The 11630-nt window shown below is 47.5% G+C and overlaps 1 protein-coding gene across 1 annotated transcript in view; it reads left to right on the top strand.

Annotated features, from left to right (window-relative positions):
- Stk35 (serine/threonine kinase 35) overlaps positions 1–11285 on the top strand; it is a gene marked incomplete at its 5' end in the record, with an annotated part of 41275 nt that extends 29990 nt beyond the window's left edge. Inside the window, one exon of the mRNA XM_010611062.2 lies at positions 8675–11285. The remainder of the gene's footprint in view (positions 1–8674) is intronic.
- Positions 11286–11630: the final 345 nt, after the last annotated feature.

Here is an 11630-nt window from a genome sequence, read left to right as displayed (position 1 = left end):
CCTAAAAAAAAAAAAAAAAAAAACCCAACACGGCTTGATAATGGAAGCACAGCCAACTGTGCTTGTGGAAGCTTGTAGTCTCAGGTGGTAAGATTGTCACCTACAGCATGGTTAGTGAGGTCTGAGGTATGTGGTTCCTGTCACTGGAGAGACTGGGTCTTCTGGACATGCTTCCTGGGAGGGGGTGCATGGAGGGTCCTGGAAGGCTAAGTCCTTTTGAGTGACAGCTGCAGGAAAGGAGGCTGTCACCTTGAGAAAAAACTGACTTGAGGCCAAGACATCTTACCTGTTTGTTTTGTTTTTTTCCTGAGAGAGTAACTGAGATTTCTGTTTTGTTTTTGTTTTATATTTTTGAATATGGTACCATCATAACTAAGTGCCTCTTGCTACACTGCAACTATTATATGTCCTGTCACTGGTTTTCATCTGGAAAGTTAAGCATTTCCTTGTTTTAAGTTGAGAACACTGAAGCTTGGGAGCCTTGACATGACAAAGGTCAGAGCTAATTATTGGTGGGGGGGTATGATAAATTTGGGGTTTTCCTGCTCCAAGGCCCATGCCCTTGACAGAGCAACTCTTTAACATGCTGAAGTATACACTTTGCACAGTCCTCCCCCTCATTCAAGACCTGCTTCTCAATATCTGCCTGTGGATGAGCTGTCTTATTTTGGCCTCCTGGTCAGGGCTCAGAGACCATAAGGCATGAGCCTCTGGTCTTTCCAGTTTGGCATAGTCTTGTTTCCTTTTCCCTGGCACCAGGGCTTTCTGTTAACCTGAAGCCTAAGACAGCATTCTCCCTGTCACCTTTTCTGCCCTTCATCATTAACCCTGACTATGTGACGCCTGGGTGCTGTACCATGGGCAGCTCGCAGCAATTATCCCTGATTCTGCCCAGCTTTAAGCACTACATCAGAAAGCTTGGCTCCCTCGCCACTGTACCCTCAGCATTGCTGAGTTGATATCTGAATATGAGCCAGAAGCTTAATCCTGCTTAGAAGGTGAGGGCTGTCCTCTGACTGACAGATGACCTTGCCTCTGATTACCTACTTGCTCCACAATATGATGTGCCAAAAATTAATAACCCACACCTCAGTTTATTCATCTGTAAAATAGAGATAACTCCTACATGGATATTTGTCTAGACAAAGGAGGCTTTGCAGATTGCAAAGCATGGTGGCTGGCATCGCCCAGGTAGCTGAAGCGACAAAACCACCAGGCAAGACTGTGAAAGATGGGCCAGGGATTTAGCTCAGTGGTTCCGCCACCTGCTTCACACGTGCAAGGACCCAAGCTCAGTCCCTGGTACCAAAAAGAAAAAAGACTGTTGGAGAACTTAGGTAGGAGTGAGTTCTTGGCTCCCCACCCAGTGATCCCACTCATTGGTTTTATACTGCTTCTTCGTCTGTGAGTGTGCCAATGTGCCAGCCAGATGACTTTCTCTTCTGTTAAATAGAAAAGAGGTATGGTCAGCTAGACAAAAACAGCTTTAGGTTGGGGTCCTAGTCAGCCGCTTACTTACCAGCCTTTTGTAACTTGCTAGTAACCTCCAAAACTGAAGTTCCCCGTCTGCAGAGAGAACTTTTTTATGCATAAATATACATGTGCAGAACAGAAGGGAAGTGTACACAAGAGTCCACCTGCCATCATAGATGCTTGTTGGCCCCGTCTACCTTGTCAGCAGGTGGGATTCACTCAACTGCTGCAGAGGTATGTGAGCCCACCTTCACACTTCCAGCCAAAAAAATAGTGAACCCTTGATTTAAGAATTCAATTCAAGCCAGGCGTGGTTGTGCACGCCTGTAATCCTAGCACTCAGGAGGCTGTGGCAGGAGGATTGCCATGAGTTCAAGACCAACCTGGGCTACATAGTGAGTTCCAGGTCAGTCTCAACTCAACTACATAGTGAGACCCTGTCTCAAAAAAAACAAACAAACAAAAAAGCAATTTATTCACGAATACTGGTTGTAACTCAAGTTGGTTGTAAGTCAAGACTTTGTCCCATAAGAAATAGTGGAAATATCCATAATGCATTCCAAACCTCTCAAAGCACCCCCTAACCTTTTCATAATAAAAAAGGTTGTGTATAATGTGCATAATTTATCAGAAACACAAATAATTTTCCTTGTATATTCACCAAAAAGTTACGAAATGTGCCTAGTTTACCAGAAACGATTTCATTCTGTACTCTCCATTCAAGTCAACATCTTCAGCTTCAGGAAGGGAAGATGAAGTGGAAAGTGGTTATTGTTTGAAAGGAGAGTCCCCTCCCATAAACATCAGGAATCTGGCTTTCTATCCATTCTCTCCTTGGGAGAGTCAGTAGCCCACTAGGACCTGCTTCTGGCTTACTGCGTCTCAACCTTTTGAGAACTAAAAACTGGTCTAAGGTTATCTGTTACTCTCTTTTCTTTAGCACTGTTCTATAGTATGACGTGACATTATCACTAAGCAAGTGAATGCAATGATTAGCTTTTTCTCTGGGTGGGTCTTCTCTACAAATGTTTGTAGCTCTGTCCCTTTTTTTTCAAGATTTCCTTTATTTCAGAAGAAGACCTTTGCTGTAATGATTGTTGACACTCCCACTCCTCTTCAGGAAGCTCCTCAGCTGTCATTCTCTGCTGCTTAGCCAGAAGTTGCTGAAGTTCCTCTGAACAATTCCTCTGAATGTTCCTCCACCAGCTCCTCAGTGTCACTACTGTGTACCTGCAGCCTGTGGGCTCTGCTGTAGTGACAGTGTCATCAAACACAGGGTCAGTGAAGGCTCAGACTCCTCTACACAGCCTTCAGAGTTTCTCTCCTGTATAATTTTAGGCCATACTTTCTTCCAGACAGATCTCAGTGTCCTTAGAGAGATATTGGCCTAGGAGTTCTCAGTTAACCCCACACAGGAGAGGCTGGCATTTGGGTTGTAACTCAAGACTTTGATTATAATTTAAAACTAAAATTCCAGTTGTAACCCTAGTTGTTCATTATAAAACTTGGCCAGTCATAGTGAGGATCCACTGTAGATCCTTGCAAACAACAAGCGGATTTCTACATCCCTGAGCTCCTTCACCAGGGCTTAAAATGTCCATCTTTAGGTATGAGGAGAGCAGAAGATTCTGAAAATACTGCAATGGACAGCAGAGGTTTACATCCCTCCAAACGGAGAGCAGAGAGCTACCTTCCACTGCCTTCATTCTCTTCCCTCCACACTGAGGGTATTGGACAGATACCTTAAGAATTAAACATTGATTTAAGATGTTATAGATCATTCAGTTTGTGGCACCCTATGAACCAAAATGACCATTGATATGGATAACGGCAAAGGGGGTCAAATGAGTGTTCCACTCCAGACAAGGTGTGATTACAGGTAATTCTCTCAAGTTCTCACTCCATGGCAAACCCTAAGGATAAGGCACAACAACATTTTCTAGTAGAAGACTCGGGTTATGGAAGTGGCCGGTGAGTTACAGAGATTGGATTTGAACCTCTCATGCCTGCTGTCAGCCTGTGCCCCCTACAACACTGTCCAGTATGAAGATGCTGCATTTCAAACATAGTTGTGTGCCCCAGAGATATTTAAATATTGTGGTTAACAGACTCACACTCTTCATAAGACAATACATTTTGAAACACTGGGTATCATCTAGTCAAATAAATGACTCTTTGACATCAACAATATAGGCTTTGCTTTCAGAGTCACTGATAATTTCTTACTTGCCAAGATGTTCCAAGTCTGCAGGGTAAGAAGGGGGAAGGGGGCAAGCATGAGCCCATCCTCCAGTCAGCTGCTCACCTCAGCCCTCCCCAGCTCCCAAGCTGCCAGTGACCCAAATGGGAACAGTTTGGTTCCCCAAACCCTGGACAGACTAGACAGCCGCTTGGCTGGCAGAAGAGCTTGCTGGAAGACTGCTCACTGTCTAGTTTGGTAGCTCATCCCCCCAGTGCCCTGTGCCCCTGACCTGTGCAAGGGCACCAAAGCTGAGCCTTCCATGAGCCCTTTACTGAGTGAATCTATAAATGCGGGGATTAAATGGACTTTAAGCCCTGCTTGTCTCTCTAGGAAGGGATTTTGTGTTATAAAATCACATGTTAAAAGCAGGCGCTTGAGAGTGAGCCCAATCTGGGTTTAAATCTTTTCTCTATCACTTTCTCACTGTGTGGCCTTTTCTGAACTCCACTTTCCTTAGCTCTTTAGGACTGGTCTGACAGTGGCTCCTACTTCTTAGGGTTGCTGGATAAAGTGAGGCAGAAGATATAAACTACCTGGTGCCTTTTGTAACACAGTGGTGAGGCTGCTACCGTAAAGTCTTGAAGAACCCGCTGGCTCATGTGAAGCGCTCAGTGTGTTTGCAGTGTGAAGAGTTAAGAAATAAGTGGGGTGGCCTGTGGGAATCTAATCCAAGACCTGAAATAAGAAAGGTAAAGGTTTGCCAACAGACCATCCGTGTCACCTCCCCCAAGACCATGCCAGCTGTCTGAGCCCATAGCTATCCTGGCTCTGAAGCACACAGGGAAACCTGCCCTGGTAGGAAGGCTTTGGGCATCAAAGCTAGAGAAGTGTGATTCAGTGCTGGGCCTACTGCTCACCAGCTCTGTTAGGTAAGCCAAGTTGCTAGAACTCTCTGGGCCTTTTCCCTTGGTAAAACTGGCCAAAACCATCCTCACAATAATCACAAAGTAAACTGCAATTATTACTTTCAGGCTTATCACAGCAGTATTTTCTATTATGCTCAGTAAGTGTGGTTTGCCTTCCTGAAGTGCTCTGGTTAACAGTATGGGCTCCACTGATGGGACAAAACGTGCCTTTGCAGCCTTGGCAACCCGGAAGCTGAGATTGGGCATCTACTAGGGTGAAGGAGAGGCCACCAAGGCTGGGGCCAAGACCATTTATGGAATCAAGTGCTCAGCAGGGTGGGCTGCTTTAAGCTAGAGTCCTGTTGTCTGTGTCACTTCTGTTCAAGCCGTGGAAAGAGCCTTTGCCATCTGCAGTGAGCTTGATGTGCTGTGGGCCCCTAGGGATGGTAACCCCTCTCTATTGAGAGACAGGAGAGGAAGCCAAGGTGCTCTCCATATCAAAGAGCCCTCATTTTTTCCTTTTCCCTACTCAAAAGGAGAGCCAAACTCAGACCTGTAGCTGTCTTGACGCCTTCTACCTACAGAATAAGGCCAGCGCCAGGCTGGAGGGAGGGGAGAAGTCTTGAAGATGACAGCTTTACCTCCTAGCAGAAGACGTGATGATCACAGTTATGTTACAAGCTGATGTCTCTGGGGCTTTGGGGTGGGCCTGGCCTTCTGCAGGCACATCCTGTCCCACTAGTTTATTATGTAAAAAGGAACCAGTGCCTTCTGAATCTCTGCATTTTAGCTGCCATGTGTCGTCATCTTCCTGCTGATGGTCATCCTTGTTTATTTGTTGGTTTTTTGGTAATTAGGATCGAACTCAGGACCTTGCACTTGCCAGGCAGGCACAGTGCCACTGAGCTGAATCCCTGATGGTCATCCTTTTTGAGGAAACTGTTGGAAGTTTGAGTCCTTCCTGAGAGGGAGGAATGGGATGTTAATACATCCTAGCGGATACATGAGAGACCATACAGTTTCCTGCACTTCTGTCTTACTTGGGAAGTTCTAATGCTTAGATGGTGAGAGTACCCCTAAATACCTCCTCCCTGTATTCTTAATCTTCATCTACTGCAAGTATGGGGAGAAAACAGAAGGCAAGCTAAATTTGGAGTTTGGAAGGGCTGCCTTGGTCATCAAGGACTGTTTATAGTGATTCTTCCTTCCTCTGTGTCAAAAACTGGAACCAAAACTCATAGTGGGTTTTGTTGAGGAGAATTGGCAAGGGGAGCAAAGCGGCAGAGTAAAAGGTTGGACATGAGAAGTTTTCTTTCCAGAACATATACTTTTAGGGGCATGTGTCAGCTACCTCCACTCCAAAGGAAGGCACTAGGTCCCCCTCCCCAGGGCAGTGGGGCAGGAATCACATATCTAGCCTTTGTCAGATTTGTCAAATGTAGAGAATTCTCCACTGCACCCAGTATGGAAGATCCCAGACAGGAGCCCCACATGTGGACCTTTTTGTTGGAGTGCCCAATTTTCTTGTTCATTAAAGTGTACTATTTTTCCCATTAAGCACTTGATGACAGTGTAGTGTGTGTTCAGTATTAAAAGTCAGAAGTGGGGAAATTTCATTGTATTTCTTGCCAGATTTTCCTACAGTGGTGTGTGTGTGGCAGGGCTGCTTTACATAGTCACAGTGTCCTAGTTCATATCCTGTTGCTAATAACATATTGCCACAAACTAGGTAAGTTATAAAGAAAAGAGCTTTATTTTGTCTCATGGTTCTGGTCCCAGGTATAAGGCCTACATCTGGTGATGGCTGCCTGACTGACAGAATTTCAAGGCGGTATAGGGCATCACATGGCAAAAGACAGGAAGTATGAGTGTTTTGTCTCTCCCTCTTAGAAAGCTGCCAATATTCAGTCATGGGTGTTCTACTCTCATGGCCTTACCTACCTGATCCTAATTTCTTCCCAAAAGCCTAACCAGTCTAAAAACTTTAGTCAGATTAGAGATTGTTTTCATCCTCTGTTACCTCAGAGCAGGGTTTAAACTCCAGCATGAGCTGGGGAACAAACCATATGCAAACTTTAGGCCACACAACTTTTACTCTTTCCCATTAAACCCAGAGAAATACTTGTGATACACTATTCAGAACACCACACAGCTGTCTCATTTCCTCTGCAGGGTATCACTGAGTGTCTGGATCATTTGTTTGTCATCCTGTATTTTGGGACATGCAAGTTGCTGCCTCATAACTTAAAGAGACAATGAACATCTTCATCTACAGAGTTCTTCCCATAATTGGGGTTATCAGTGAGGATAGATTTCCAGGAGTGGAATTGGAGAGCTCCAGGTGTGATTGCCTCTCTCTGAAAGCATATTGCCAGACTGCTTTCCTGAAGGCTTTTCTAGGCCTGGCCAGTGGCATTGAGGGTTGGGGGCATCTTTCCCAGGGCGCCCATACCCAGCTGCAAGCAGTTCTGATGGCTAAATGGCTGAGGGCTGTGCCCATTTAAATCTAAATCTACCATGCTCGATCTCCAACTAGTGACAATGGCCAAGAAGAGGTGGGTTCATCAGTTTGTCAGTATCTACTGTAGGCTAAGTACCTACTGTTGTTCCACTCAGTCCTTAAAAAAGGGCCCCCAAGTTTCAAAGGAAGAGACTGAAGCTGACAGAATGTGAATTGTTCAGTATTACATAACCTGACTGCCTCTTCTGAGGACAAATCAGATGCTGTCTATCCAAGACTTGAAGACACTGGGCCAGTGCTATTCCACTCAGTCCTTAAAAAAGGGCCCCCAAGTTTCAAAGGAAGAGACTGAAGCTGACAGAATGTAAATTGTTCAGTATTACATAACCTGACTGCCTCTTCTGAGGACAAATCAGATGCTGTCATCCAAGACTTGAAGACACTGGGCCAGTGCTGCCAGACTGCACAGGCAGAAGTTACAATGGAGAAGGCATGGGGCTGGGAGGGCACACTTCTCAGAGAGTGGGCCGGGGGCTACTCTAAAGGGTTGTAAGCTCACTGGGAAAGTCATTCCTGTGAAACTGAGCATTCAGAATCTCTTCAGGGAGATTCAGGGAGTACAGGGAGGATGGGACACTGCTCCCCTAGTGGCCAGTCCTACCTGGGCCAAGGCTGTACTTAGCTCTGATTAGTCAGAGTTTGAGGCTGGCCCAAGGCTAATTTTTGTAGGCTTTTGTGTTGTAGGTTTCTGCTACAATAAGTTACTGCCCTTGACTTCTTGTGCATTACTGGTTCCTGGCACCCAAGTGATGCCAAATAATAGCCAACAAAGTCAGGCAGTCTTCTAAGAGTTCTAGGCACAGTTGAGTGCTACGTGACAGTGTTTTGGTCAACAGTAGCAGTCCCTTAAGATCATATCTCCCATTGGCATCATAGCCATCTTAGCTTGTGTAAGTGCACACTATGAAGTGCAGACCCTTTTTTCATAACATGTCCCTGTTATTACCCATATATGACTGTATTGGTTCATGTAATCTTCCCGATAACCTGTTACATAGGTACAGATGATATAACCAAGAATGGAGGACTCAATTCTGCCCCATGTCAAGTGGCAAAGCCTGTTTCTGAGCCACAGTTCTGGCTCTAGTGTCCTTGCCATCGACCCCAGTAGTGGACAGGATGGGGAAGTTTTGGCTGAGCCCACTTCGGGGCTGGGACCCTTGTCCCCTTAGGACCTTGACAGGCAACTTAAAGTTCTTAGAAGCTCCTCACCTCTAAAGTAAGATAAGGAAAGGTCGAGCTTACTAAAGCTGTCAGGACCCTCAGGGACAGATGGGCCAGAGTGGGTCCTGTGGGGCCTCTCTACTAAGGGTACAGGGAAGTTGGGATGGGAATGAGGTATGGGTGAGATTTGTGATCAGATTGGTAGGTGGAGCCTGGGTTCCCTCTTTCCTTAGTCACTTTGACCTTGTACACTTCAGCACATGTCTGTAGCACTGCCACTTGTATAATGACATTTGATTTACTTCCTATAAGTATGTATTTAGGAAAGCCCACACTGGCATACTCATTGCTTCCGAGTCAGTTTGGGTTGAGGGCTGTACCCCGACCCACTGATCAGTGTCTATTCCTTGTGTGCCTTCTGTCTTCCAGGTCGATCCCCCGGGACCCACAGTCTCATCGTGTCTCACAAAGGACAGCAGAGGTACAGGTGGTGGCCTGACTGGTTGGTGATCTTCCGACAGCTGGATCTCCGACAATGTGAAGCTTTTGTTTGGGTCCTCTACCCTCCCATACACACACACACACTTTTAGTTTTGTCTTTTCTTATTCTTTTTTAATTTAAACCTTACAGACTTCCAAAGAGCAGAAAGCTATGCTCTTAACAGGCACCGTTTCTTTAAGGAAATTCAGTGTGGACAAAGCATATATGTAAATTTCTCTGTTGATTTTTACAAGGGGTTAGGGAGCAGTTTTGGTTTTGTCCTTCATTTTCCTTCTGTCTTCCTCCTTCTATACGTCTTTTAGTTCTGCTTACAGAATCTCACTTCCCAGAAAAGACCTGTTACCCCAGAAAGAATTTGGGGGTTTCTCCTGGCATGGGACATGAAGACATGTGGGAACTGCTGGACTCCTTGGAGGGCCGGTCCTAGCCATCCCTTGGGCCTTGGACAGCATCAGAGGCATAGAACCACCAGGAAGAAGACAACTAGGGTTTGGCCAGGAGGATTCCAGAAGGAGGCAGAAATGCCAGTTTGGTTCTCTTGAAGCTGCTGGCGGCCCCAGGCCACAGCAGGACTCAGCAATGGGAAGTGGTCCTCTCTTCTGCCCTCTGTACCTTTGCACCTGAGGGAGGAGGTAGAGTGTGACCATCCCCCACCCCAGCTCCACAGGCCTACCTTCCATGAGGACTGTTGTGCCAAACCTCTGCCTAGGTCACACAGAGTCTTGGGCACCAGCACCACCGAGAAGGAAGCACCCTCACCTCCTGCTTCCTGGACCATTGTCTTCCCAGTGTGCCCTCAGATGACCCTGCTGTGGCAGACAGCAGTTTTTCCTAAACTGGCCACTGCCATCGTCTCCTCACAGCGGAGGTTATGCCCTGTGTGCAGGGTCCACAGTGTCACATCAGTAACAGACACTATCATCCATCTCCCTTACCCCAGGGACTTTATATTAGGTGCCCACCCACAACATAAATGTATCTAATGGGAAGAAAAGGGCCCGCCCTAAGTAGGATGGTTCAGGCCACACAGAGTCCTGGAGGCTGTTAGGGACCTGTTTGGGGGTCCTTGCCACTTCAAATCATCTTGGCCATGACCCCTGCAACCCCACCACCGATATCTGTGTACAGCCACCCTTCCTTCCACTGACAGCACTCTTGTAGCCTTCTCCTGGGCTGCCGTGTTAGCCTATATCTGGATGTTCTCCCAGCTGCTCCAGATTTTTTCCAGGTTTTTCACCCCGTTCTGGCCAAGTGCATTGGGGGCACTAGAGAAGGGAAAAGGAATGGTTTGTGTTCATTTTTGTTCTTTGTTTTACCTAAGCAAACATATGACTGATGGGAAGGTGGTTAGAGGGTATTTCGGTTAGCATGTGACCAAGGGGAGAGGTCCTCCCAGGCAGCAGTCCTGTAGTCCTGAGAGTGTGGGAGACACCAGCCCAACATCACACCCCATTTGGCCGTTCCCATTCCAGCCTTCTCAGGCCCGAAGCACCAAGGCTGTCCCCTCCTCTTGGGTAGATGGCTGCCGCCAGGCTGCGAGTAATAACAGCCCTTCCCTTCCTAGGCTGTGACACACCGTGATGCCTGTCTCTTGTCTCTGACTTCTCAGGCAGCCCCCTGAGTATACTGAGTTGTAGCTAGGAGGGTTTGGGCAGCAGTGTTCCCTAATTGTACTGTGTGTTCCTGTTTGACACCACTGACCTGTCCTCTGTTGGGGCAGCTGTCTATATACTGAGCATATGGAAAAAACAGTTCCCAAACTTGGTGTCCCCAACACTTCCTGGTTGCCACCAAGCTGTAGAATCCCTGGGGAGGGCTTGGGCCTAACAAGTCATCTGCTTTTTGCCTCTCACTTTCTCCTGTTCTGCCCAGTTTCTAAGCTTTGTCTGAATAAGGTCTTCAGGCTGTAATGCTTCCCCTTGGTACATCCTGCAGGTCTTGGTGGGCAGCCTGGTTAAGGGGAGTCTCTTCCTGCACTCTTACCCCCTGCCACTCCCAGCCTGCTCCTGCTAGGTAGCAGGACCTCTTGCCTAGCTCAAGGGAGGGCAGCTCTTTAGCCCCAGGTGCCTGTCCCTCTTCTCTTCCCCTTCTCTCTACTCTCCACTACAGGCACCTAGCCAGCCAGGTGGAACCTGGTTCTCCACACAGCTGGCTCTACATGGTCAGAGGGTCATCCTTGGGTCAGCCACTCTTCTTCCTCCCCTGCTGGAATCACCTTCCCTTTCTGTTTCTTCCTCTTCCTGCCTCTGCCTGCCTGCCACTCCGTGGGACTCTCAGCACCACCAAGTTTGTTAGACCTGCCCAAGTGTTAGGAGTTAGCGAACCTTGTGACAGCAGTTGATCGTTTTCTTCTCCTTGGGTCTGTGAAAAGGATGTCTTGCTGGAGGGACTGCTTGGTCCTTGGGCCACGTGGGTGCATCAGAGAGAGGAAGCTGTGGAACAGATCATAGTGCCTTATTCCATTGTCTCCCGACCATACCTCCTAACTCAGCTGGAGGTGGGGCTTCCTTCTCCCTGTCTGTCCACCTGTCACTTGCACTCTCCCTCTCCATCCACAGATAGCCACAGGCGAAGGATAACCCTTGGCCCCGCCCCCTTCTATACCTCCTTCTGGAGGGCTGTAGCCAGGCACACATCCCCACCCACTCTCGGGCACTCTAGTTAGCAGCTTTAGCCTGGGACAGAAAAGCTGCTACAGATAGGTGCACTCTGCCTCTTGCTCCCCGGCACCTCCCTGCCCCTTGCCTCTAGTCAGGAGGGTGCCACTGTCTGCTCCTTTGAGACTGGCTCCATCTGACCCCCTTCAGGGCACCTGGGACTAAGGATACAGGCCTTGGTCTGGTCTCTTTCCCAGGACCTTGGGACAGGTCATGGGAATGCTTT

This window comes from Fukomys damarensis, unplaced genomic scaffold (assembly GCF_012274545.1).
Source record: "Fukomys damarensis isolate Sample0158 unplaced genomic scaffold, DMR_v1.0_HiC HiC_scaffold_7, whole genome shotgun sequence".
Lineage (NCBI taxonomy): Eukaryota > Metazoa > Chordata > Mammalia > Rodentia > Bathyergidae > Fukomys > Fukomys damarensis.
The sequence above is the reverse complement of the archived record's forward strand: the minus strand, read 5'-3'. Positions and strand labels throughout refer to the sequence as shown.